At 43.0% G+C, this 27,769-nt stretch overlaps 1 protein-coding gene and 1 pseudogene across 1 annotated transcript in view; one reads left to right on the top strand and one right to left on the bottom strand.

The window, feature by feature from the left end:
• LOC123387558 (saoe class I histocompatibility antigen, A alpha chain-like) overlaps positions 1 to 27,769 on the top strand; it is a 156,423-nt gene that overhangs the window by 75,092 nt on the left and 53,562 nt on the right. The window lies entirely within an intron of this gene.
• Positions 1,489 to 25,899, bottom strand: LOC123387576 (annotated as a pseudogene).

The raw sequence follows: 27,769 nt of genomic DNA, 5'->3' as shown, positions 1-27,769 counted from the left end.
CCTATGACCCTGCAATTGCACTACTGGGTATTTATCCCAAAAATACAGATGTAGTGAAAAGAAGGGCCATCCATACACCAATCTTCATAGCTGTAATGGCCACAGTCATCAAACTGGAAATAGCTAAGATGCCCTTCAACAGATGAATGGATAAAGAAGATATGGTCCATATATATCCAATGGAGTACTATGCCTCCATGAGAAAGCATGAATCCCAATTTTAGTATAACCATGGCTAGGTCTGGAGGAGATTATGCTGAGTGAAATAGGTGAAGCAGAGAGAGTCAATTATATACTTTCACTTGTGGAGCATTCGGGATAACACGGAGGACATTGAGAGAAGGAGAGGAGAAAGGAGTTGGGGGAAATCAGAGGGGAAGATGAACCATGAGAGCTAGTGGACGCTGAGAAACAAACTGAGGGTTTTGGAGGGGAGAGGTTGGTGGGTGGGAAAGCCTGGTGGTAGGTACATATTGCATGGAACACTGGGTGGTGATTCCTATAAAATAAATCTTGGAACACTGAAAAAATAAAATTAAATTTTAAAAAAAGAAGCTCAACTTCACTTGGCATCAGGGAAATACAAATCAAAACCACAAGGAGATACCACACCAGTCAGAATGGCTAAAATGAAGTCTGGAAATGAGCAATGTTGGCAAGGATGCAGAGAAAGTTGAACCGTCCTACATTGTTGGTAGGAATGCAAGCAGGTGCAGTCACTCTGGATAACAGTATGGAGGTACCTGAAGAAGTTGAAAATAGAGCTGCCCTACAATCCAGCAATTGCACTACTAGGTATTTACTCTAAAGACACAAACACAGTGATCTGAAGAGGCATGTGTACCCCAATGTTTATAGCAGCAATGTCCACAATAGCCAAACACTGGAAAGAGCTCAGATGTCTATCAGCAGATGAATGGATAAAGAATATGTGGTATTTATAGATATATATCATGGGTGTAACTAGAGAGTATTATGCTAAGTGAAATAATCCAATCTGAGAAAGACAACTATCATATGATCTCAATCATATGTGGAATTTAAAAAACAAAACAGATTGGAAACATCTATAGTATCCATGTCTATAACATGAATTTGTCTAAAACCAGACAATGCCTTATTTTTCAGGAGCTCACATCCTAAGCTACTAGCCACAATGACTAGAACTTTATATGTATCTAACAAAAACTGGAGAGATTCGGTGCTTGGTTTGAAATCAGGGTGTGTGATGGCTTCAGATCACTCGAGGAACTTCTTTACATGGTTCCAGCGACCTTCCCAGTCTCCAGTGTTCCCACATGCACCATCAACAGCCATTTTCTCAGCCAGCAGCTCCTCTAGTCTCCTTCTTTTTTTCTCTGGCCCCTCACCTTCTGCCATATTGTTCTCTCCACATGTGGGTTTTCTGTGAGCCTGGTTACATAGCCCCCTATATGAGCTTAGTTACATCACCCCCTACCCATCTTCCTACTTAGTCTTGCCTATCCTTTATTCAGTCTCATGAGTTATTAACACTGGTGAAATTCTCTCAGAGATTTTGTCCATGTTTAGGAATAGGTCTTCTGGTATCAGGAAGAGTGATATTCTCGAGGTCAAAGGAGAATGAAGAGTAACAGCAGCATTCTCAAACCAAGCAGCAAGATCTACAAATGAGCTGTACATCTACTCTGGCCATATATGACCACATTTTCAGGGTGAATGCCACATCTTGTCCTAAGAGCAAGCTAAGCAGCTCCTATTACCTGTGTAGAGATTCTTCTCTGTTGGCTTCCCATAACCTGAACCATACTGAGAATAAGCATATGAAAATATACTACAATTAATCCATGATCCCAGTGATATGGAAAAGCTGATTATCTGGTCAAAATCAATAGGATTTCCATGTGGGAAGAGTAAAGCATACAAGGCATTGGGTGAACAACACAAAAATACAGAAAATTCTGTTGCCTTGACTGGTTCTAGTCATGGAAATACTCTCAATAGCATCTTTTTCTCTAAAAGAGTACTGTCAGTCTGCTCCTTCTGACTGTTGTGAAGTCCAGGGTTTTCAAATTCATCACATGTTGGCATGTAAGTTGGATCAGGTGTTTTAAAGGGTAATTTCAAGGCCAGTTTTCCAGGGAAAGGTGGACAGAAGAGGGCACATGCAGGGGCACCTGGATGGCTCAGTGGGCTAAAGCCTCTGCCTTCAGCTCAGGTTATGATCCCAGGGTCCTGGGATCAAGCCCTGCCTTGGGCTTTCTGCTCAGTAGGGAGCCGGCTTTCCCCTGTCTCTGCCTTCTTATGATCTCTGTCAGATAAATAAGTAAAATCTTAAAAAAAAAAAAAAAACACATGGGTCGCTAAAGGAAAGATTATTCATCTTCTGCACCTGAGGGGCCACAGCCAGGTGTCTGGAAGAAACTGTGGGGAGAGAGCCCGCCCCCCCACACACACTGTCCTCAAAAGGGTGCAACCCACACTGCCACCACTGCTGCTACCTCCCCTTCTGGCACTGCACACACCACCCAGATGTGGCCAGATCTTCCTTCTCTTTATCCACCTCTCTCTCTTCCTCCTTAGCCTGTCACCACACAGCCAGCTCTTCTGGGAGGAAGGCAGGCAGGGTATGAAGGGGACAAACAGAACCCTCATGGAGGATATGGTCACTGACTTAAATATTTTGTAAGTATTCTACTTGTGATTTCCTTCAGCCCATTTGTAAAGAGTGTTTAATTTCTACCAATTTGTGAATTTTCCAGTTTTCCTTTTGTTGTTGATTTCTAACTGCATCCCATTGTGGTTGGATAGTTTGTGTGATATCTCAATTTTTGATTCTGTTGAGTCTCAATTTGCGGTCTGACATGTGGTGCATCCTGGGATTGGTCCCATGTACCCTGGAGAAGAACGTGTATTCTGTTATTGTGGGTAGAGTGTCCTGCATATGGGAGTCAGATCTAATTGGTTTTTTATGTTGCTCAAGCCCTCTGTTTCCTTAATTTTCTTCTGATTGTTGCTCTATCCAATTTTGAAAGTGGGATAGTGAATTCTCCAACTATTATTGTGGGTCTCTCTTCTTCTGCATTTCATTCTATGAAGCTTAGCTTCATGATCTGTTATTAAGTGCTACTCACTTATAATTGTTGATCTGTTATTAAGTGCTACTCACTTATAATTGTTACATCTTCATGTGCTGTTGAAACTTGTGTTCACATATACTATTCTTTTTGTCTCTTCTAAATCTTTTTGATTTTAAGTCTATTTTGACTGATATTAGTAGAAACACTCCAGTTCACATATACTATTCTTTTTGTCTCTTCTAAATCTTTTTGATTTTAAGTCTATTTTGACTGATATTAGTAGAAACACTCCAGTTTTCTTTTGGATATTTTGTGCACAGAATACCTTTTCCCATCCTTTCTCTGTCAAACTATTTGTATTTTTTAATAAAGTGAGTCTCTTTTAACTAACATATAGTTGGATAATCTCTTTTTCACTATTCTGCCAAGCTCTATGCTTTCATTGGAGAATGTTTATGTTCATGTCTTTCTTGAATTTGGGTGAGTTTTCAGCCATTATTTGTTCAAACAATCTCTCTTACCTTTTTCTTTCTCTTCTGTCTGAAACTCCCAAAATGCTTATGTTGGTTCCTACTCCGTGCTCCAGTAGGCTCTCATCCCTTTTCTTCAGTTCTTTTCATTCTGTTCCTCAGACTTGATCATTTCAATGGTCCTATCTTCAAGTTCAGTGATTCTTTCTTCTACTTGCTGAAATCTTCTCTCTTTTTTTTTAAATATAATTTTTTATTTTTTATAAACATATATTTTTATCCCCAGGGGTACAGGTCTGTGAATCACCAGGTTTACATACTTTACAGCACTCACCAAAGCACATACCCTCCCCAATTTCCATAATCCCACCCCCTTCTCCCAAACCCCCTCCCCCCAGCAACCCTCAGTTTGTTTTGTGAGATTAAGAGTCACTTATGGTTTGTCTCCCTCCCAATCCCATCTTGTTTCATTGATTCTTCTCGTACCCACTTAAGCCCCCATGTTGCATCACCACTTCCTCATATCAGGGAGATCATATGATAGTTGTCTTTCTCTGCTTGACTTATTTCGCTAAGCATGATACGCTCTAGTTCCATCCATGTTGTCGCAAATGGCAAGATTTCATTTCTTTTGATGGCTGCATAGTATTCCATTGTGTATATATACCACATCTTCTTGATCCATTCATCTGTTGATGGACATCTAGGTTCTTTCCATAGTTTAGCTATTGTGGACATGCTGCTATAAACATTCGGGTGCACGTGCCCCTTTGGATCACTACGTTTATATCTTTAGGGTAAATACCCAATAGTGCAATTGCTGGGTCATAGGGCAGTTCTGTTTTCAACATTTTGAGGAACCTCCATGCTGTTTTCCAGAGTGGCTGCACCAGCTTGCATTCCCACCAACAGTGTAGGAGGGTTCCCCTTTCTCCACATCCTCGCCAGCATCTGTCATTTCCTGACTTGTTGATTTTAGCCATTCTGACTGGTGTGAGGTGATATCTCATTGTGGTTTTGATTTGTATTTCCCTGATGCCGAGTGATATGGAGCAATTTTTCATGTGTCTGTTGGCCATCTGGATGTCTTCTTTGCAGAAATGTCTGTTCATGTCCTCTGCCCATTTCTTGATTGGATTATTTGTTCTTTGGGTGTTGAGTTTGCTAAGTTCTTTATAGATTCTGGACACTAGTCCTTTATCTGATATGTCGTTTGCAAATATCTTCTCCCATTCTGTCATTTGTCTTTTGATTTTGTTAACTGTTTCCTTTGCTGTGCAAAAGCTTTTGATCTTGATGAAATCCCAATAGTTCATTTTTGCCCTTGCTTCCCTTGCCTTTGGCGTTGTTCCTAGGAAGATGTTGCTGCGGCTGAGGTCGAAGAAGTTAGTGCCTGTGGTCTCCTCAAGGATTTTGATGGATTCCTTTCGCACATTGAGGTCCTTCATCCATTTTGAGTCTATTTTTGTGTGTGGTGTAAGGAAATGGTCCAATTTCATTTTTCTGCATGTGGCTGTCCAATTTTCCCAGCACCATTTATTGAAGAGGCTGTCTTTTTTCCATTGGACATTCTTTCCTGCTTTGTCAAAGATTAGTTGACCATAGAGTTGAGGGTCTATTTCTGGGCTCTCTATTCTGTTCCATTGATCTATGGGTCTGTTTTTGTGCCAGTACCATGCTGTCTTGATGATGACAGCTTTGTAATAGAGCTTGAAGTCTGGAATTGTGATGCCACCAACATTGGCTTTCTTTTTCAATATCCCTTTGGCTATTCGAGGTCTTTTCTGGTTCCATATAAATTTTAGAATTATTTGTTCCATTTCTTTGAAAAAGATGGATGGTACTTTGATAGGAATTGCATTAAATGTGTAGATTGCTTTAGGTAGCATAGACATTTTCACAATATTTATTCTTCCAATCCAGGAGCATGGAACATTTTTCCATTTCTTTGTGTCTTCCTCAATTTCTTTCATGAGTACTTTATAGTTTTCTGAGTATAGATTCTGTGCCTCTTTGGTTAGGTTTATTCCTAGGTATCTTATGGTTTTGGGTGCAATTGTAAATGGGATTGACTCCTTAATTTCCGTTTCTTCTGTCTTGCTGTTGGTGTAAAGAAATGCAACTGATTTCTGTGCCAATGCATGTTTTTATATCCTGACAATTTACTGAATTCCTGTATAAGTTCTAGCAGTTTTGGAGTGGAGTCTTTTGGGTTTTCCACATATAGTATCATATCATCTGTGAAGAGTGATAATTTGACATCTTCTTTGCCAATTTGGATGCCTTTAATTTCCTGTTGTTGTCTGATTGCTGAGGCTAGGACCTCTAGTACTATGTTGAATAGCAGTGGTGATAATGGATATCCCTGCCGTGTTCCTGACCTTAGCGGAAAAGCTTTCAGTTTTTCTCCATTGAGAATGATATTTGCGGTGGGTTTTTCATAGATGGCTTTGATGATATTGAGGTATGTGCCCTCTATCCCTACACTTTGAAGAGTTTTGATCAGGAAGGGATGCTGTACTTTGTCAAATGCTTTTTCAGCATCTATTGAGAGTATCATATGGTTCTTGTTCTTTCTTTTATTGATGTGTTGTATCACATTGACTGATTTGCGGATGTTGAACCAACCTTGCAGCCCTGGAATAAATCCCACTTGGTCGTGGTGAATAATCCTTTTAATGTACTGTTGAATCCTATTGGCTAGAATTTTGTTGAGTATTTTCGCATCTGTGTTCATCAAGGATATTGGTCTATAGCTCTCTTTTTTGGTGGGATCCTTGTCTGGTTTTGGGATCAAGGTGATGCTGGCGTCATAAAATGAGTTTGGAAGTTTTCCTTCCATTTCTATTTTTTGGAACAGTTTCAGGAGAAAAGGAATTAGTTCTTCTTTAAATGTTTGGTAGAATTCGCCCGGGAAGCCGTCTGGCCCTGGGCTTTTGTTTGTTTGGAGATTTTTAATGACTGTTTCAATCTCCTTACTGGTTATGGGTCTGTTCAGGCTTTCTATTTCTTCCTGGTTCAGTTGTGGTAGTTTATATGTTTCTAGGAATGCATCCATTTCTTCCAGATTGTCAAATTTATTGCCGTAGAGTTGCTCATAATATGTTCTTATAATAGTTTGTATTTCTTTGGTGTTAGTTGTGATCTCTCCTCTTTCATTCATGATTTTATTTATTTCGGTCCTTTCTCTTTTCTTTTTGATAAGTCGGGCCAGGGGTTTATCAATTTTATTAATTCTTTCAAAGAACCAGCTCCTACTTTCGTTGATTTGGTCTATTGGTTTTTTGGTTTCTATTTCATTGATTTCTGCTCTGATCTTTATTATTTCTCTTCTCCTGCTGGGCTTAGGGTTTCTTTCTTGTTCTTTCTCCAGCTCCTTTAGGTGTAGGGTTAGGTTGTGTACCTGAGACCTTTCTTGTTTCTTGAGAAAGGCTTGTACCGCTATATATTTTCCTCTCAGGACTGCCTTTGTTGTGTCCCACAGATTTTGAACCGTTGTATTTTCATTATCATTTGTTTCCATGATTTTTTTCAATTTTTCTTTAATTTCCCGGTTGACCCATTCATTATTTAGAAGGATGCTGTTTAGTCTCCATGTATTTTGGTTCTTTTCAAACTTCCTTTTGTGGTTGAGTTCTAGCTTTAGAGCATTGTGGTCTGAAAATATGCAGGGAATGATCCCAATCTTTTGATACCGGTTGAGTCCTGATTTAGGACCGAGGATATGATCTATTCTGGAGAATGTTCCATGTGCACTAGAGAAGAATGTGTATTCTGTTGCTTTGGGATGAAATGTTCTGAATATATCTGTGATGTCCATCTGGTCCAGTGTGTCGTTTAAGGCCTTTATTTCCTTGCTGATCTTTTGCTTGGATGATCTGTCCATTTCAGTGAGGGGAGTGTTAAAGTCCCCTACTATTATTGTATTATTGTTGATGTGTTTCTTTGATTTTGTTATTAATGGGTTTATATAGTTGGCTGCTCCCACGTTGGGGGCATAGATATTTAAAATTGTTAGATATTCTTGTTGGACAGACCCTTTGAGTATGATATAGTGTCCTTCCTCATCTCTTAGTATAGTCTTTGGCTTAAAATCTAATTGATCTGATATAAGGATTGCCACTCCTGCTTTCTTCTGATGTCCATTAGCATGGTAAATTCTTTTCCACCCCCTCACTTTAAATCTGGAGGTATCTTCGGCTTAAAATGAGTTTCTTGGAGGCAACATATAGATGGGTTTTGTTTTTTTATCCATTCTGATACCCTGTGTCTTTTGACAGGGGCATTAAGCCCATTAACATTCAGGGTAACTATTGAGAGATATGAATTTAGGGCCATTGTATTGCCTGTAAGGTGACTGTTACTGTATATGGTCTCTGTTTCTTTCTGATCTACCACTTGTAGGCTCTCTCTTTGCTTAGAGGACCCCTTTCAAGATTTCCTGTAGAGCTGGTTTGGTGTTTGCAAATTCTTTCAGTTTTTATTTGTCCTGGAAGCTTTTAATCTCTCCTTCTATTTTCAATGATAGCCTAGCTGGATATAGTATTCTGGGATGCATGTTTTTCTCATTTAGTGCTCTGAAAATATCATGCCAGCTCTTTCTGGCCTGCCAGGTCTCTGTGGATAAGTCTGCTGCCAATCTAATATTTTTACCATTGTATGTTACAGACTTCTCTTCCCGGGCTGCTTTCAGCATTTTCTCTTTGTCACTGAGACTTGTAAATTTTACTATTAGGTGACGGGGTGTGGGCCTATTCTTATTGATTTTGAGGGGCGTTCTCTGAACCTCCTGGATTTTGATGCTCGTTCTCTTTGCCATATTGGGGAAATTCTCCCCAATAATTCTCTCTAGTATACCTTCTGCTCCTCTGTCTCTTTCTTCTTCTTCTGGAATCCCAATTATTCTAATGTTGTTTCGTCTTATGGTGTCACTTATCTCTCGAATTCTCCCCTCGTGGTCCAGTAGCTGTTTGTCCCTCTTTTGCTCAGCTCCTTTATTCTCTGTCATTTGGTCTTCTATATCACTAATTCTTTCTTCTGCCTCATTTATCCTAGCAGTGAGAGCCTCCATTTTTGATTGCACCTCATTAATAGCTTTTTTTATTTCAACTTGGTTAGAATTTAGTTCTTTTATTTCTCCAGAAAGGGCTTTTATATCTCTCGAGAGGTTTTCTCTAATATCTTCCATGCCTTTTTCGAGCCCGGCTAGAACCTTGAGAATTGTCATTCTGAACTCTAGATCTGACATATTACCAATGTCTGTATTGATTAGTTCCCTAGCCTTCAGTACTGCCTCTTGTTCTTTTTTTTGTGTTGAATTTTTCCGTCTTGTCATTTTGTCCAGATCAGAGTATATGAAAGGGCAAGTAAAATACTAAAAGGGTAGCAACAACCCCAGGAAAATATGCTTTAACCAAATTAGAAGAGATCCCAAATCGTGAGGGGGGAGAAAGGGGATAAAAAGAGGTTCAAAAAGGAAGAAAGAAAAAAAAAGAAAAGAAAAGAATTTAAAAAAAGAAAACAAATAAGAAAAATATAAAAAAGAAAAAATATATATATTAGATAAACTAGTAAAAAATCGTTTAAAAAGAAAAAGGTAACAGTTAAAAAAAATTTTACCCGAAGGCGAAAATAAAAAACAAAAAATGAAAAAGAAAAAAATTAAATTAACTGCAAGACTAAAAAAAAAAAAAAAATCACAGGGAAAAAGCCATGAGTTCCGTGCTTGGCTTTCTCCTTCTCCAGAATTCTGCTGCTCTCCTTGGTATTGAAACCGCACTCCTTGGTAGGTGAACTTGGTCTCGGCTGGATTTCTTGTGATCTTCTGGAGGAGGGGCCTGTTGTAGTGATTCTCAAGTGTCTTTGCCCCAGGCGGAATTGCACCGCCCTTACCCGGGGCCGGGGTGAGTAATCCGCTCGGGTTTGCTTTCAGGAGCTTTTGTTCCCTGAGCGCTTTCCGTAGAGTTCCGGAGGATGGGGAATACAAATGGCAGCCTCCTGTTCTCCGGCCCGGAGGAGCCGAGAGGCCAGGGCCCCACTCCTCAGTGCGCCCTCAGAGAACAGCGCTAGTTACTCCCATCTGCCTGACCTCCGGCCGCGCTCCGAGCTCACCGAGCCTGCGACCGGTTCAAGGTCACCCCGAGCTGTGAGCTTACTGTCGGCTCTGTCTCTGTAGCCGGCTTTCCCATTCCAATACCCGCAAGCTCTGCGACACTCAGACACCCCCGATCCTTCTGTGACCCTGCGGGACCTGAGGCCACGCTGACCCCGCGTGGGCTTCGCCCCGGTTTAGCCTCTGGAGCGATGTCCCTCAGCAGAACAGACTTTTAAAAGTCCTGATTTTGTGCGCGGTTGCTCCGCCGCTTGCTGGGAGCCGGCCCCTCCCCCCGGGGTCTATCTTCCCGTCGCTTTGGATTCACTTCTCCGCCGGTCCTACCTTTCAGAAAGTGGTTGTTTTTCTGTTTCCAGAATTGCTGTTTTTCTTCTCTTCGATCTGCCGATGGATTTTCAGGTGTTTGCAATCTTTAGATAAGCTATCTAACTGATCTCTGGCTAGCTGAAGTAGTCTCAGCTTGCTACTTCTCCGCCATCTTGACTCCTCCTCCCTGAAATCTTCTCTTGAACATCTCTAGTAAAACTTTCATTTGAGTTATTGTGCATATCAGCACTGGAATTTCCTTTCAGTTTCTTTTTTTGTGTTTTGTATCTCTTTGTAAATACTTTATTTTACCCATATCTAAATTTTTGTCTTTTTTAATTTTCAGAGCATCATACAGACAGTTGATTTAAAGTCCTTGTGTAGTAAGTCCACCATCTCATCTTCCAAAGGAACACTTTCTGCTTTTTTTCTTTTTTAAACTTGGAATGGGTCATGTTGTCCTGTTTCACTATACACTTTGTGTTTTGTAATTTTTGAAAATGGGTCATCTCAATCTTATAATGTGGTAACTCTGAAAGTCAGATTCTCCCATCAACATGTTTGTTGTTTGTTTTAATTTCCTTATTGTTCTAGGCTGTGTGCCAGAAATCAGCCTTAGGTATACACATCAGCTCTCCTCATGTCATTTTTGAGCCTACACTTTTTCTTGAACATGTGTGTGCTTTCTACATCCCCATTCCTTCGAGCCCCAGCCTCCTCCCCTCACCTCAGTGCTGTTTAGTGAGAATCTGAGAGCAGCATGGCAATACCTCTTTGTGGTCACAGGTCTGAGGTTATAGGGCTGAGCTCCTTTATTCCTGCTCACTTATTACCTCCCCAGTGTGTCCCTGACCTATGACACTAGCACAGGGCCCTACATAACGAGGCGATGCAGGTCTGGTCAGGTTTGGCTTGTAAAGTGTTTCCCAAAAATCTACACTGATATTGAGGTTTCCTCCCCACTGAGTGCCCAGGGACTTTGGCTTTAGGGAACAGAGAGGTCTCCAAGCCAGAACTGTTGATTCCCAGATCTGCAGCCAGCCTGACAAATATGCTGGATGCTCCAATAAACCACTGCCACTTTCCATGGAGATGACTTTGGACACGAGTTCCTGTCATTCATTCCTACTGCTTTCTCTGATGCTAGAGGTTGGGACACTGGCTCTTTCCTCAGTCATGCCAAGTGATGTGAATGCCAAAACCTTCAGTCCGGACCACCTCAGGTCCCACTGTCTGCTACCCTTAACAGCAAGACAGGAGTTCTGCAACTCAACCTCAAATCTCATTTCTAGCCTGATGGCTGATTCGGGGATTTGAAGGTGGCTCACCACGTGCTCCAAAGGGCCTCAAGCCCTGCAGCTGAGTCAATGACCTACAATATAACTAAAGCCCCTTCCCAAGCCCAAGACATCTCAGAGGCATCTAGTGGTTAGGTGCTACCTGTCTATGCTGCCCATGTGTTTGGAATATGAGTGCAGGAGGTACTCTTCATATTCCTGGTTCCTTCCTCAGGCAACCAAGGCCAATATGTACATACTAAACTCACATAGGAACTCGTGCAGGTGCACACACACACACACACACACACACACTTCATAAAGAACTCCCCATGTGAAACACCTATAAATTTTCCTCTTACCAGGTCCAAGGCCAACTTGAAGGAATTCTGATCACAGCATTCACTCATTCATTCATTCATTCTTCTAGGTATAGTCCGTGAATGCCTCTGGGCCAATCTCTGTGTTAGGCCTGGTAATCACTTAATGCCAGAGACACAGCACATATTGTCCTAATGCTTCCCATCTCACAGGAAAGACAGACAATAAATAAAACATAATAATAGTTGTACATTATACATTGCTATTTCCTAGTGCTAGATAACAAAAAATCTCCAAATAATTCAATCACCTTTTATTCTCTCACATTGTGTGAATCAGCTAGGCCCAACAGCAGCTCTTCTGCTCTGTGTGACTTGGACAGGGACTACAGTCATATGGAGATCTGAATGGTTTGGAATATTCTAGAATATGTTGCCTCTCAGTGGGGAGTGTACTGAGGCTATTAAATGTTGCTTGCTGCCATTATGGCCCGTTGGTGCCATCTGGTGTTAATCCAGGTCTTGAAGGCTAACAAGCTCAGGGAGGAAAGAGAAACCAATAGAAGCCCATCTGGTGCCAAATATTGCTTTGTGTGCTCTCAGGACTTCTTCAGTTGTCCAAACTCAGCTTTGCCTTTTTCTGAAGGAGGATAACACCTTGACTATTTTCTCTCTTTCACTTCTTTTCTTAACCTCTACTGGTCTTCCCCTGCCCCACATGATCCCTCAGCATCATCACCTGGGCCTGCTTCCACCAACCACAAGACAGGAGCAGGAAAGGGCGCTGGGACGAAGAACAGCACTCTGGAGCAGAAACTCAAAGCCTTCCCTCCTCTCAAGCTCCAACCCGTCCACCCAGGGGGCACAGGGCATCTCTGAAGGACAGGTCCTATTACCTCTTCCTCGAAGCCAGGCAGTGGTCACAAACACAGCACCTTCTCTCCGTAGGTGTCTTGATCCCCATTTGCATAACTACCTTTGCACCAGGGCTGTTGTCTGCTTGTTGGCCATGCTCAACTACAGCCACAGAGGCCACCTGAAGCTCAGCATCCTCCCTCCCCTCCCCTGAGCCAACAGCTCCTAACTGGAAGGGACATCAGAAAGCTCAGATGACTGGCAGGCAGTCAAGAAAAAGAGACTGCAGTGGGGTCTGTACATGACCTGGTTCAGGAAAACCGCATGCTCCCCGCCCTCCACCCTCATCCCTGGCCCAGCTCCCATGTGCACTAAGCCTCCTTTGCTTGTTCTTGGCCCACTCTCACCTGGAATCACAGGTCCTACCCTAATGCTCCTTGCCTGCGGCTGCCAAAGCCTTCCTGCCCCTTTCCTAGCAGGGACTCCCCAGGCAATTCAGCCAGTGCCTCTAACAACCTTCTTGTAAATGAGGTGTAGGAGATCCTTGAGACCCCATCTCTGAGGCTATCTATCCACCCTCTGCATCCTGAAACTGCCACTGTCACACCCTCTCCTTCACCTCCCACTTGAAAATGCCCCTGGACCAACCATGCTGAGCCTGAGGGTAGAGAGCAGTGGGGACCAGCTCAGAGCACGAAGCCTCAGCCCCCACAAGCCAGTCCTCATCCAGAGCAAGAAGAGGTTATGCTCACCACTCAAGGGCCCCAGGAACGTGGCTTTGAATAGGGCTAAGGGTGTATATTCACATGTGGCTCTCACTGTCTCAGGACTCTGACTTCAGCTCCTGTTACAAGGCTTGTTGTTCCCTCCATATTGTGCAGAGGGAGACATGAGGAACCCCCATATCCCAGAGATCTCCTCCCATCCCACCCATTGCCCAGATTTCTCACTTGGGTTCCCACTGCTCTTGTTGACTTCTTGTTCTTAGAGAGAGGACTCATACAAGAATGATAAAAAGGATACCAGCAACAATAAGAAAATCAGAGGGTCGTTCCTCCATTCTGACACACCAGGGCCTTCCCTAAAAAGGGTCTTATATTGACCTGGCTACCCCAGGACCACAGGACTGCTGACTTCTCCCCATCCTGCCTCCTGTCCTCACCAGGCCCAGAGTGTGAGGGCATAGGGTGTGCACTGCAATTCTCTGTGGCTTCCATGTAACAAGTGAACCTCTGATCGTCTCTCTAAGGAATCCTTATGGCCACACACTCCAGTAGGTCCTGTCCCCACTAGGCCGGACTCCCTTAAACCACTGGGCATACTGGTCATGGAGATATTCCTGGGAGAGAAACAGAACACCCAGCCTGCCAGGCTGGCCTTGCCCTCCAAGGTCTGGCTGTAGGTCATGTTCAGTGTTGGGAGCACTGGAGAAGAAAGCACAGAGCCAGTGAGGTACGGGGGAGAGACAGATCAGGGCTGTTTCTCTCACCTTTCCACCTGTGGCTGAAGCTCTCATTCTCCAAGTCTATTCCACTTCCTAAGACCCAGTTCCTTTGGACAGGCATATTTTTGGACCCAGGATCCAGGCCTCACTCTGTTGGATCCATGTGTTAATGCTCCAGGGCAGGGCATGAATGTTGGGTTCTTGGGGTGAGGGCAGTATAAAGTAACAACTCTTTTTAACAGTGAGGCTAGGGCTTCCTCTCATGCCTGACGCCCATCTACACTGGTTCAGTTTTCTGTAGAAGTACCACTGCCTCCCTGGACTACTGACACCGGGAGGAATCATTACTTCTTCCCCTCCTCCTCCTTATTCTCCTCCTTCTCCTCCTCTGTCTTCTCTTTATCCCCCTTGCTCCTCTTCTTTTTCATTTATATTTATATATTCATTGACTGATTGAGTGGTTGATTTATAGAACAAGAGATTGCATGAGCAGCCAGAGGGGCAGAGAGAGATGGAGAAAGAGAATGCCACAGATTCTGCACTGAGCAGGGAGCCACACACTAGGCTCAATCTCACAACCTTGAGATCATGGGCTGAGCTGAAATCAAGATTTGGATTCAAGCAGCTGAGCCTCCCAGGCACCCCTGGGAGGTTCACTTCTATCCCCACATGATTGGTGTTTCTGTCCTTTATTCAGAGGCTTTAAAAGGACAGGTGGATCACAGTACAATGCACCAGCAGAACATATGTGCATTCCATCAGACAAAGAGGGCTTCCTTGGATAGGGTTATTGGAGGGAGGCATAATTGGTCCAGCAGAAAAGAAAGTCTCTGCCCCAGGGATGAACCATTTCTGCCAAAGAAACTCAAGGACTCCAGATATTTCTGATGCTTTTACAAAGTTCTCCCTGTATATGGGCTGAAAAAATCCTAGTTTTGACAGCCATCTGCATCCAAGGACTTCTTGATTTCCATAGCCAAGGTTTGAGCAGAGGACCAGGGAAGTGTCCATCCATGGATCTTCAGATCATAAGAGAGGAAGAGCTCCCCATTATAGTGGAAATGCCTGAAGACATTGTTGTATTCTCAGCTTCTCCAGTCCCAAATCTCCTAGACGGAATGCGAACTGGCCACTATCCTGCAGTGACTTCTTTCATCCTGTGTCCCTCTGCTTTCCTTGCCCCAGTGACAACTCCAGCCAGAGGGGCCCTCCCTGTTCTCCTCCATGTCTTCTCTGTGCTGGCTGTGTAATGGTCCCTGTAGGATAAAATCCATAGACAGTAAATCCTTACCCCTACTCCCTGGCAAATCCAGGGAAAGAAACAGGTCTCTGCTCTCTGCCTTGAACTTCCCTGGGAAAGATCTCCCATTCCCCACCTGCTCCAAACCCCCCTCACCTCCTTTCTGTGCCTGCAGGGCTAGATGTCTTCCAGAGTCATTCTGAGGCTCCTCTCTTACTTTCCAAGTCCTTGGACTCTATGTGCCACGTCTCAGGTCCCAGGACTTCTTTCCACAGTCCCTGTGGCTTTGACGTGTCTTTCTCACTGTCATGGTGCAAGAAGGCCTGACCATCCAAGCATCTCTCCTGAAAGTTCTCTGATGCACAGATCCATTATGGGACACCACCATGAGCTTTAATGAAGATCACCCATGACCTGGGCAGGAAAGAGAAAATTAATGAAACTGCTTCCTGCAAGTGACTGCATGTCAAATGTTTCTCTGAAAGGTTCTGCTGTCCTGAGCTGCTTGAAGTCCTAAGGATACAGAAAATGCACCTGTACAAGGGACAGGAAGGAGGCTTTCCAATGCAGGTAGAGGGGAAAGAGGGCAGGAAGAAGAAGGAAGAAAAAATGGCTGAGGTGGGTGGAGATGGTAGACATTCAGGACAGTAGCAAGGAGAAGGAGACACAGACTTCTGTAGGTAGGTTGGAGGTAAAGGGGAGAGGCTGACCTTCAGGAACCAAGCGTGGAACAAGAAGGCCATGGTGAAGGAGAGGTCTTATCAGCAAGGAGGGAGGGGCAGTGGGTGGTGGCTACGTTTGAGTGATCTATGACCAGAGCTGACATGGTGCCCAGGAGGATTATGGGGAGTGGAGAACCAGGGACCTTGCTACCTGTGGTGAAGTTTCATCAGGGACTAGGTAGGGCCAAGTGAGGAAGGATTATGAGGCAAGGGGGCTGTGGAGGGGATTATGACCACAATGGTGTTTACAAAAGGCCAGTACTTCTGTACTGGCCTAGGCCCAGACTGGAAGAGTGGCATGATGATGCCTCTGGTGGGGAATAGGATGGAATTACCATTGTTCGCTGGGGAGAGAGAGTAAGCAGGGGTCTCAGAGCTGCTGGGCAGTGAGCCCAAGGGTAGTATTTTATTTTATTTTATTTTATTTTATTTTATTTTATTTTATTATGTGTAGTCTATTTTAGAAAGGAGGAGGAATAGAAGAGAAAATAGAGCCAAAACTCCATAGTGAACAGCTTGGAGAAAGACCTAGAGGGTAGGGGTCGTTTAGGTGGGGGTAGGGCACGTCAGACCCCCAGAGGTTTAGGTGAAGGCTGGCTATAGGGAGGCAGGGAGGGAGGGAGATGGCTGGCTATAGGGAAAGGTTGGAGCTGACCATGTGGCAGGAACAACCAGTTTTGGGGCTATTTGTCAGGAATGAGGCCCACTCGGGTCAAGGAACCAAAGCCAGGATGAAGGCCAAGGACCTGTGCATTTGGACCTGGAGCACTTTTCTAGTCAGTGAGGAAGAGGGATGGCAAAAGGCAGCAGGGGAGACTAGTGCTGAGGGTCTGGGAATGGGGGACTGGGTTCCTTGAAAGAACTTAATTACAGACTTACAGGAAGGAGGGGGCATAGGCTGAGAGCAAGGAGGAGAGAGGCTGACTGGAAGGGCCCCACAGGAGGAGCTTCTGAGAGAGGAAAGCTTGGTGATGGCCAGACACATGGGCAAGGGCTGTGAGCAGGCATTTAAAAATTGCACCAAAAATAATAAAGTACTTAGGAATAAACTTAACCAAACGGTGGATAACCTGTACTCTGAAAACTATAAACACTGATGAACGAAATTGAAAGTGGCACAAACAAATGGCAAGAATCCATGCTCATGATATCACCTTACACCAGTTAGAATGGCCAAAATTAGCAAGACAGGAAACAACATGTGTTGGAGGGGATGTGGAGAAAGGGGAACCCTCTTATACTGTTGGTGGGAATGCAAGGTGGTGCAGCCTCTTTGGAGGACAGTGTGGAGATTCCTCAAGAAATTAAAAATAGAACTTCCATATGACCCTGCCATTGCACTCCTGGGTATTTACCCCAAAGATACAGATGTAGTGAAAAGAAGGGCCATCTGTATCCCAATGTTTATAGCAGCAATGGCCACTGTTGCCAAACTGTGGAAAGAACCAAGATGCCCTTCAACGGATGAATGGATAAGGTAGATGTGGTCCATATACACTATGGATTATTATGCCTCCATCAGAAAGGATGGATACCCAACTTTTGTATCAACATGGACAGGACTGGAAGAGATTCTGCTGAGTGAAATAAGTCAAGCAGAGAGAGTCAGTTATCTTATGGTTTCACTTTTTTGTGGAGCATAACAAATAGCATGGAGGACATGGGGAGTTAGAGAGGAGAGAAGGGAGCTGGGGGAAATTGGAAGGAGAGGTGAACCATGAGAGACTATGGACTCTGAAAAACAATCTGAGGGGTTTGAAGTGGCGGAGGTGGGGTGGGAGGTTGGGGGAACCAGGTGGTGGGTTTTAGAGAGGACACAGATTGCATGGAGTACTGGATGTGGTGCAAAAATAATGAATACTCTTATGCTGAATATAAATAAAAAAAGATTTTAAAAAAGAATCCATGCTCATGGATTGGAAGAAAAAATATTGTTAAAATTTCTGTTATCCAAATCAATCTACATATTTGATGCAATCTCTATCAAAATACCAACAGTGTTTTTCACAGTGTAGAACAAACAATCCTAAAATCTGAATGGAATCACAAGGACTGTGAGTAGCCAAAGCAATCTTGAAATATAAAAGTGAAACTAGAGGCATCACATTCCAGACTTCAAGTTATATTACAGAGCTGTAGTAATCAAAGCTGTAAGGTACTCACATAAAAATAGACATATGGATCAATGGACCAGCATAGAAGTTCAGAAGTAAACTCACACTTACATGGTCAACTTTTCTTTAACAAATCAGAAATGGATACGTGATAGGAAAAGACTGCCTATTCAACACATGGTGTTGGAAAAAGTGGACAGCAACATGCAAAAGAATGAAACTGGGCCATCTTCTTATACCATACACAGAAGTAAATTTAAAATGGATTAAAGACCTAAATGTGAGACCTGAAATCCTAAAAACCCTGGAAGAGAGCACAGACAGTAACTTCTCTGATATCAAGGGCAGCAACATTCTTCTTGGTATGGCTCCTGAGGCAAGGGAAACAAAAGCAAAAATAAAGGAGTGGGACTACATCAAAATAAAAAGTTCCTGCACAGCAAAGGAAACAATGAACAAAACTAAAAGGCAACCTACAGAATGGGAGAATATATTTGCAAATGACATAACTGATAAAGGGTTAGTATCTAAAATATGCAAATAACTAATACAATTTAAAAAAGAGAAAACAAGTATTCCAGTTAAACAATGAACATTAGACATGAACAGACATGTTTCTGAGAAGACATCCACATGGCCGATAGACACATGAGAAGATGACCAACATCAATCATCATCAGGGAAAACCAAATCAAAACCACAATGATACATCACCTCTCACCTGTCAAAATGGTTAAAATAAAAACACAAGAAACAGCAGGTGTTGGTTAGGATGTGGAGAAAAAGGAACCCTCTGACACAATTAATGGGCATGTAAACTGGTATAGCCACTGTGGAAAACAGTATGGAGATTCCACAGAAAATTAAAAATTGAATTACCATATGATCCAGAATTTCACTACTGAGTATTTACCCTAAGAATATGAAGACATTAACTCAAAAAGATATGTGCATCCCTTGTTCATTGCAGTACTATTTACAATAGTGACATTATGAAAATAGCCCACATATCCATCGATAGATGAATGTATTAAGAAGATGTGGTACATTTATACAATGAAATGTTACTCAGCCATAGAAAAAGAATGAAATCTTGCCATTTGCAGCCACTGGATGGATCAAGAGAGTATCGTGCAGGCAAAATAGACAGAGAAAGACAAAGACCTTATGATTTTACTCATATGTGGAATTTAAGAAACAAAACAAGAGAAAAAGAGAAATAAAAAATGGAATATAAACATATATAAACGCATAGATATATAGTAATATACTTAACTATAGAGAACAAATGGATGGTTACCAGAGAGGTGGTGGGTAGGGACATTGGGTTTGGGTGCAACTGGTGAAGGGAATTAAGAGTATGCTTATCTTAACAAGCAGTGAGTAATGTATAGAATTGTTGAATCACTGTATTGTACACATGAAACTAATATAACAGTGTATATTAACTATGCTGGAATTAAGATAAAAAACAAAACAAAACAAAAGTAAGATTAGTAAGTGGGCATCCTTCCCATACGTCCTAGGCAATTTTCTTGCTGATATTTAGGCTGAGTCCTGAGGTGAGTGAAGCTATACACAAATTTTAAGAGTGGGTTCTTCATTCCCTACAGTTCTATGGTTTTCATGAATATGGTCTCTTTGGTTTTCAAAGCCAAACATAAAATGGGGCTCATTTATCCTATGCAGTACCTAGGGCCCAGTGCCTGATGTAGAGCACAGACACATTGCTTCTCAGGCAGTTTTTGTATTTTTGAGATTCCATCCTATTTTGGATTTGTTCCTGGGGTGAGTTTTTTGGTTTTGGTTTTGGTTTTGGTTTTGGCAAGAGTGTCTCTGCATCTCTTACTTGTTTTGATGATTCCCTTTTATCCTTTGTTGTGGAGGCTCAGAGGAGATAATCAGAGGAGATTATTCCATAATCAGTTGTAAACTTGTTGGGTGCATGGAAGGAGATGGGTTCAGGATCTTCATAAGCTGCCATCTTGAACCAATCCCCTGACACAATCTCGACTACCATTATTCTACAAGAACTTTTGAAATTGGGTATTGTGGGTCTTCCTACTCTGGCCTCCTTTGTTAAGATTGGCTATTTTAAAATGGTGTTGGGAAAATTGGACAGCCACATGCAGAAAAATGAAATTGGACCATTTCCTTACACCACACATGAAAATAGACTCAAAATGGATGAAGGACCTCAATGTGAGAAAGGAATCCATCAAAATCCTTGAGGAGAACACAGGCAGCAACCCCTTCAACCTCAGCCGCAGCAACATCTTCCTAGGAACATCGCCAAAGGCAACAGAAACAAGGGCAAAAATGAACTATTGGGATTTTATCAAGATCAAAAGCTTTTGCACAGCAAAGGGAACAGTTAACAAAACCAAAAGACAACTGACAGAATGGGAGGAGATATTTGCAAACGACATATCAGATAAAGGGCTAGTGTCCAAAATCTATAAAGAACTTAGCAAACTCAACACCCAAAGAACAAATAATCCAATCAAGAAATGGGCAGAGGACATGAACAGACACTTCTGCAAAGAAGACATCCAGATGGCCAACAGACACATGAAAAAGTGCTCCATATCACTCGGCATCAGGGAAATACGAATCAAAACCACAATGCGATATCACCTCACACCAGTCAGAATGGCTAAAATCAACAAGTCAGGAAATGACAGATGCTGGCAAGGATGCGGAGAAAGGGGAACCCTCCTACACTGTTGGTGGGAATGCAAACTGGTGCAACCACTCTGGAAAACAACATGGAGGTTCCTCAAAATGTTGAAACCAGCAACATGTAGATGTATGTAGCAACATAGCATGCATTGCTATGACCCAGCAATTGCACTAATGGGTATTTACCCTAAAGATACAAACGTAGTGATTCAAAGGGGCACGTGCACCCAAATGTTTATAGCAGCAATGTCCACAATAGCCAAACTATGGAAAGAACCTAGATGTCCATCAACAGATGAATGGATCAAGAAGATGTGGTATATATACACAAAGGAATACTATGCAGCCATCAAAAGAAATGAAATCTTGCCATTTGCAACACTGTGGATGGAACTAGAGGGTATCATGCTTAGCGAAATAAGTCAAGTGGAGAAAGACAATTATCATATCATCTCCCTGATTTGAGGAAGTGGAGATGCAACATGGGGGGTTAAGGGGGTAGAAGAAGAATAAATGAAACAAGATCGGATTGGGAGGGAGACAAACCATAAGTGACTCTTAATCTCACAAAACAAACTGAGGGTTGCTGGGGGGAGGGGGGTTGGGAGAAGGGGGTTGGGGTTATGGACATTGGGGAGGGTATGTGCTATGGTGAGTGCTGTGAAGTGTGTAAACCTGGTGATTCACAGACCTGTACCCCTGGGGATAAAAATATATTATATGTTTATAAAAAATAAAAAATTAAAAAAAATATTCCACCAGCATTCTTCAAAGAGGTGGAACACACAATCCTAAAATTTGTATGGGTCCAGAAGAGAACCCAGATTGCTAGGAAAACTTTGAAAAAGAAAAAAAACTGGGGGCGTCATCTTGCCTGATTTCAAGCTTTACTACAAAGCTGTGATCCACAAAGACAGCATGGTACTGGCACAAAAACAGACATATAGACCAGTGTAACAGAGTACAGAGCCCAGATATGGACCTGCAACCCTATGGTCAACTAATCTTCAACAAAGCAGGAAAAAATATCCAGTGGGAAAAAAAAAGTCTCTTCAATAAATGGTGCTGGGAAAATTGGACAGCTATGTATAGAAGAATGAAACGCAACCATTCTCTTAACACCATTCTCTTACACAAAGATAAACTTGAAATGGATAAAAGACCTCAACATGAGGCAGGAATCTACCAAAATCCCAAAGGAGAACATAGGCAGTAAGCTCTTCAACATTGGCCACAGCAACTACTTTCAAGACATGTCTCCAAAGGAAAAGGAAACAAAAGTGAAAATGAATTTTGAGGACTTCATCAAGATCAAAAGCTTCTGCACAGCAAGGAAAACAGTAAACAAAACAAAGAGGCAACCCAGGGAGTGGGAGAAGATACTCTCAAGTGACACTGCAGACAAAGGGCTGATATCCAAGATCTATAAAGAACTCTTCAAACTCAACACCCAAAAACCAGATAATCACATCAAAAAATGGGCAGAAGACATGTACAGACACTTCTCCAAGGAAGACATACGAATGGCTAACAGACACGTGAAAAAATGTTCATTATCACTATCCATCAGGGAGATTCAAAACAAAACCACAGTGAGATACCACCTTACACCAGTTAGAATGACCAAAATCAACAAGACAGGAAACAAGAAGTGTTGGAGAGGATGTGGAGAAAGGGGAACCCTCTTACAGTCTTAGTGGGAATGCAAGTTGGTGCAGCCACTTTGAAAAACAGCCTGAAGATTCCTTAGGAAATTAACAATAGAGCCACCCTATGATCCTGCAATTGCACTACTGAGTATTTACCCCAAAGATATAGATGTAGTGAAAAGAAGGGCCATCCATACACCAATCTTCATAACAGCAATGGCCACAGTTGCCAAACTGTGGAAAGAGCCAAGATGCCCTTCAACAGATGAAGAATAAAGAAGATATGGTCTACATATACTATAGAGTATTATGGCTCTATCAGAAAGGATGAATATCCAACTTTTGTATCAACATGGACAGGACTAGAGGAGATTTTGTTGAGTGAAATAAGTCAATCAGAAAATCAGTTATCATATGGTTTCACTTACTTGTGCAGCATAAGGAATAACACAGAGGACATGGGAGATGGAGAGAAGTGAGTTGGGGCAAATTGGAGGGGGAGAGGAACCATGAGGAACTGTGGCCTATGAGAAACAAAATGAGGGTTTGGGAAGGGAGGGACGTGGAGTGTTGGCTTAGCCTGGCGATGGTATTGAGAAGGCCACGTATTGCATGGAGCACTGGGTGTGATGCATAAACAATGAATCTTGGAACCCTGAAAAAATAAAATAAAGTTTAAATATAAATTTTAAAAAAGACTTGTGATCAATGTTTGACTCACATTCCTTCTTGTTTACCTACAGTACCTTGACTAATGTATGACTTTCTTCTTCTCCTTTGGTGGCTGTTATCTTGTATCTAATAAATACAGGACAGTGAAGCTGTTCAGGGCAAGAGTCCTTTCAGCTGTCATCCCCTGCTCCCACTCTCTTACAACTGACTTGTTTGTGCCTCATTCTCCCGTGCACCATTAGGAAGCGGCACATAAGTTTTCACATCATTAATTAGTGTGTTTCCATTCCCATTTGAAGAACTCCATTTAGGATTTTTTTATAAGGCAGGTCTAGTGGAAATCAACTCCCTCAGATTTTGTTGGGAGAATCTTTACCTCTCTTTCATTTCTTAAAGACAGCTTTGCTGGGTAAATATTCTTGGTTAGCAGGTTTTTCTCTGAACATTTCAAATATATCAACCCCCCTCTGGTGGCCTCCATGTGTTAACCTCCACGGGTTAATCTCTTCAATCTTGCTGAGCCTCATTAGAATAATCATTTTGAATTCCTTTTCAGGAAACACAGATCTCCATTTCCTTGTGGTCAGTGCCAGAAAATGATTGTGTTCCTTTGGGAGCGTCATACCTGCTTGGTGATCAGTGTTTCCTGGCTTCGTGTTGATGTCTATGCATTGCACGGTTAGTCACCTCTCCCAGGCTTTTCAGACGGCCCTCTGAAAGGAATGTGAGGAAAGACTTTAATGTGAAAGTGCTGCAAGAACCCTGTCTAGGGGGCTGCAGTATTTCCAGTTCTGGGAAAGGGGCAATGGTTTTGTCTCTGTGCACCTCCATCAGCTGAGGTCAAGATCTGCAAAGACCCTGAGGTCTCCTTTGTTGCCAAGTTGTCACCTGTCTATGATGGCAGTGGAGGCTGGGGCTGCTGGGAGTCCTCAGTAGCAAAGGCTGCTAGGGTCCTCTTCTTGCTTGTGGGGAGAATTTGTAGTCAAGGGAATTCCTTTTAGTATCAGGTCTGGTGTGCTGGACCTCACATTGGCAGTGGAGCTGGGGTCCCAGTCTTAGAGGTGCACAGACATAACTGAGCACTTGGGGCCTGGACATGGGAGAAATTTCTGTGGCAACGGCACCAATGCCTGAGGTCTGGGCCTGTGCACATCACTCATACAGCCGGATTCTCTGTGGCTTACAGTAGTGACTCCAGCTGTGGCAGGGGCCCAGCGATGACAGGGGACAGCAATGGCTGGGACCCAGGGGCATGGCACAGAAGCAACATGCCTCAGTGATGGTTGAGGAAAGCCCCAACTTAGGTGCCTTAGGTGGGGCACAGGGCATTAGCAATCTGGCCCTGTTGATGATGGGTCGAAGCTGTGACTCAGTGAGCAGGACACAGAACAGCAGCAACATGGCCCCAGGATGACGGGCCAAAGCCCCAGTTGAGTACACATGAGATGTGCATGGAGCATCAGGACTTCCTGTACGATGTTGGGTCAAAGCCCCCATCAGGACTCAGGGAGAGGGGTGTAGAACAGCAGTTGCATGGCCCTAGTATCATTTGCTCAAACCTCCAAATGTGGAACAAGGGGTGGAGCCCAATGCAGCTGCATCTCCAGCCCTTGTAGATGGTGAGGTTCTGTGGGATCCTAATCTTGGAGAGGGGAGCACAGCAGGGACTTGGACCGCTGGGGGCAGGTCTCACCACAGTGAGAGCTCCAGCGCTGGGAAGGAGATGAAGCGGCAGGACTCCAGGGGCTCCTGCTCCCCCAGCTCCATCAGGGGGTTCAGCATTAGTGGAGACTTGTGGGGGTCCTCGGTTGCACAGATGCAGATTGCACAGGTGAGCAGGATGGCTGGAGTCCTCCTGTTCTCTTTTCCCTGAAGGTGAAATCCCTCTGAGGGCATCTTCCTTACTCTGAGCTGCTCCAGACTGAAGGAGGGATGACACAGGTAAAATGCTTCCTGTGCTTTTCTGTGCAGCCATCCTTATTTTTTGTGTTCCAGATGGTTCTGCTGTTTCTCAGGATAGTCCAGAGCTTTCCCAGAGCCACTGTCATCAACTTGTGTTGTTTAGCAAGTGTCGTACCCTCTTATGTTATCTACCATTTATCTATCTATCTATCATCTATCTATCTGTCATCATCTATCCTTACCTTTTGATTATTTGCATTTGTTGTTTATCAGGAGAGACCAGATAGGGAGATCCGAATCACCTGACTTCAGCTGGAACATCTGTAAGACTGTTGTCTTAATGTCTTTCCTCTAGCAGGTTTGCCTTCTCTTCTTTCTCAGACGGTTCCACCACTGATTTTTATTTTTCCTTTCAATAGTCATACCTTACTGATTCTTTGTAGGCTTGTGAATTTTTCTGAAAACTGACCATTTCAATCTTGGTAATAGTTGGTAATAATAGTTGGTAATAATTGATAATACTCGAAGTTAGTTCCTCCCCTTCCCTGCAGTCTGCAGAGCTTTGTTGGTTGCTACTTTTTGTTCTTGATTTTTGGTCATTCTGTTGTGTACAGAGTCTCTGTCCCAGGAAACCACCTAAGGTGCCAACTTAAGAACCTCTCAGGTCATTTATGAGCCTGCACGTTTCCCTGGGCAAGGGTAGCTTTCTAAATGTCCCTGTATCTATGGTTGCTTTTCCATGTTCTACTGCTTATATGCTTGCCTCGGAAAATGGAAAAAAGGGGGAAATGAAGGGGAGTGAAGCCCCCAGGTGTTTTAAGTACTCTTGAAGTGCTTCAGCCATAGGAGTAAGGGCTAGTCCTATTGGCGGTGAGTTTGCAAGCACACTGGCCTGCATCTTCGCTGCACCCCCTTGACCAAAAGTCGCAAGCAGCCCTCAGAACACTCATTCCTGATGTTTGGAAGACAGGGTCATAATAGCTCACCTTAGCTTCCACGAGCTGTGTTCAAATTGCTGTAGGGACTTCCGCTGGCTCTCCACAACAGACTGGGGGCGAGCAGATAACAGCCTCATGTCTGGAGCCCGGCTGAAAATGACCGAAATGAATGGCACTTTACCCTCCAAGCCTTCCCCCTGAAAGCTGCAAGCCTTCAAGACTCCAGGTATCCACGACAGTCACATCAGACAGATCCCCAGTGCACCTGCTGTCCAGGAAGAGACGGATCACAGATGCTTCCTGCTTCTCCATCTGCCCTGACAGCTCTTCTCAGCCAGTCAGTGCAGCTTAGAGCTTCCAGTGGATTCAGCACACTCTCTCATTACGGGTTTTTTATTACAGCTTTCCTGAGATCTTATTCACATATCATTCACTGATTTAAGGGTACAGTTCAGTTGTTCTCAGTACATTCACAGAGTTGTGCAACCATCACTATAACAAATTCAGAACATTTTCATCAGCCCTAAAAGAAACCTTGTATCACTCCCCCTTTTCTCCCATAGCCTCTCCCCAGCCCTGGGCAACCACTCATCTACCTTCTGTCTCTGTAGATTTGCCTTTTATGGACATTGGTTAAAACTGGAATCATTAAAAAAAAAAACCTGGCACCATTGAACGCATTGTCCTTTGTGACGGGCTGTTACACATAGTATGTTGTCAGGCACATTCATGCTGTCATTAGGGTGTTAATTTGCATGTCCCTCAGTGAAGGAGAGAAAGCACATTTCCATATGCATGTTTATCTTTTAGATTTCTTCTGTGTCACTTTCCCATTTATCCCCTTTCCCAGTGTTCACTGTGCTCTGTCCCATGGGAGACCATCCTCCACGGACCACTTACCGACTGGGCTCTCCAAATGTTCCCGTGCCTTCTGGCTTCCACTCCAGTTTGGCAAACGGGAAGCTTTAGGGCATGTACTCTGTAAGTAGTCTGATGCTCACTGACCGGAGAAGTGGGCACACATCCTGTGGACTGGTGGTTGGTTGCTAACATGTGTGGCAAAGAATTTCTCCTCATTTGTGCCTTGCCTTTTCACTTTCTTAATGATGTCTTTTGTGATCCACAGACATCAGTTTTAAGCTAATAACATACACAAATTTTTTCTCTATTGCAAATATCTTCCATGTTCTGCATAACAAGTTCTTTCTTAAATCAGAATCATAAAGCTTTTTTGTAAACTTTTCTGAAATTTTATGGATTTTAATTGGTTTGTTTTTGCATGTGTATGGTGTGAAGAAAAGGTTCAAATCTAGGGTTTTCCTTCATGAATCGCTAGTAGTCAATTCACTTTTTATTGAAAACTCCAGCCTTTCTCCTCTGTCCTAGAGTCCTACTTGTGTCAACAATCCAGGTTCCACATATAGTCGGCATTATTTCTAAACTCATTTTGTACACTGGTCTCCTTTTTCATCTCTGTGGCAATTTTCTTCTGATTATCCTAGCTTTATATTTTGGGTTGCATTAGATAAAGTAGGACCGTAAAAACACCAGAGTGTCTTTGCAACATTTTAAGTTTAAGAAGCACATTTCCAAATTCTGCAAAAATGTTTCACCTCAGCTTGGAACATGCATGTCAGGTGACTAAATGTGTTTGTTGCTCTGTGTGAGTCCCCAAATGACAGTGAAAGTCCCATGCGTATTGATTGTGGGGTTAAAAGAATTTTTAGTAACTAGGAGAATTGGCAAATAAAAAATCTGGGAATGAGGAGGATTGACTAAAAATGTAAGTTCTGGCCAAACTGGTGATGTGTCTGATGGATGCAAAGGACTGAGCATGAGTGAGGTGGGGGCTGCTCTTCCGTTCCATGGCTCTCACGGTCAGATAGTAAACATAAATCCCAATAAACAGAACAAACCTAAAACTTAAAAACCATGAAGGGTTTTTAATTCTTGAAAATCTCAATCTACATTGGCCCTGTTAGGGTTCTTGAATTTATTTCTTCTTGT

Source organism: Mustela putorius, unplaced genomic scaffold (assembly GCF_011764305.1).
Source record: "Mustela putorius furo isolate JIRA1106 unplaced genomic scaffold, ASM1176430v1.1 tig00003856_pilon_pilon_pilon, whole genome shotgun sequence".
NCBI lineage: Eukaryota > Metazoa > Chordata > Mammalia > Carnivora > Mustelidae > Mustela > Mustela putorius.
Note: the sequence above shows the minus strand (reverse complement) of the source record. Positions and strands in the feature narration are given on the sequence as shown.